This window comes from Poromitra crassiceps, assembly GCF_964638095.1.
Source record: "Poromitra crassiceps genome assembly, chromosome: 3".
NCBI lineage: Eukaryota > Metazoa > Chordata > Actinopteri > Beryciformes > Melamphaidae > Poromitra > Poromitra crassiceps.
Genome location: NC_139625.1, coordinates 29,314,640 through 29,315,617, shown reverse-complemented (window position 1 = coordinate 29,315,617; position 978 = coordinate 29,314,640).

The window sequence follows — 978 nt, the reverse complement described above, 5'->3', positions numbered from 1 at the left end:
TTCCATTCACTGAGCTTTCCCTGAAACTGTTTGGAAGCCCCCTGGGCGCCTCCCACTTTGAAAACCTCTGCTCAAAGAAAACCTGGAGTAATACCAACAAGATTAATGAATAGAATCTTCGATATTTGTATATTTAGTCCACACACCATCCACAACCACACTCTAGATCAGTGGGTGGCGGTAATGCACCCGATAGCTGTTTGCCAACCGCCATTAAAACCAAAGAAGAAAAGAATGGTGTGTCACAAGAAAAGTCCTCCGTGTGTTTCCGTGAATGCCTGGTGTAAATTCAGCACGGATCCAGGGAACACTCACCAACCAACACATAACTAAAGGTGAAGATTTTGTAGAGCAATTTTATAACCAACAAACAAAACCTGCAGTTTACCCTGTGGTGATGCTATTTAGTATTATATTGGATGGTTGTACCGTTGAGGAAACTCTGGGCAGTCATGTTATGGTTTATGGTTGCTAAACTAGTTAAGTGTTACGTTACAACCTGAGCCTGCTGCATGAATCCGTCACAATGAAATGTCACAGCGAACGTTATATATAACCAGATAATGAGTGTTTGTCGGGTTTTCATTTCAGTTAATACTATAATAAATGACAGGCTAGCGTTATGATTATCAACACAATAGAGTTCCTGTGCTTTAGTCCAGTCAGTCAGTGATTCTCAGCCTTTGATATCAAGGACCCCCATGTTGCCCACATTATCATTAGAGCCACGGACCCCCATTTGATGAGATTTAATCCCAAATCGGAGCATATTTTTGCTGCTATTTAAACCCAGATGATTTTGTCCAGAATCTCTCAATCCCATGAGATCTGTATAGATAGAAAGATAACAGTGAAACTATGATCAAAACAGTCATTCTTCTACATTCTTTAATTGATCTATGCACTGGAATTCACTCAATATGCTGTATTATTCAGTGTCATCTTTTATCTCTGATCATCTCCCTGTCCTTCAGAGGG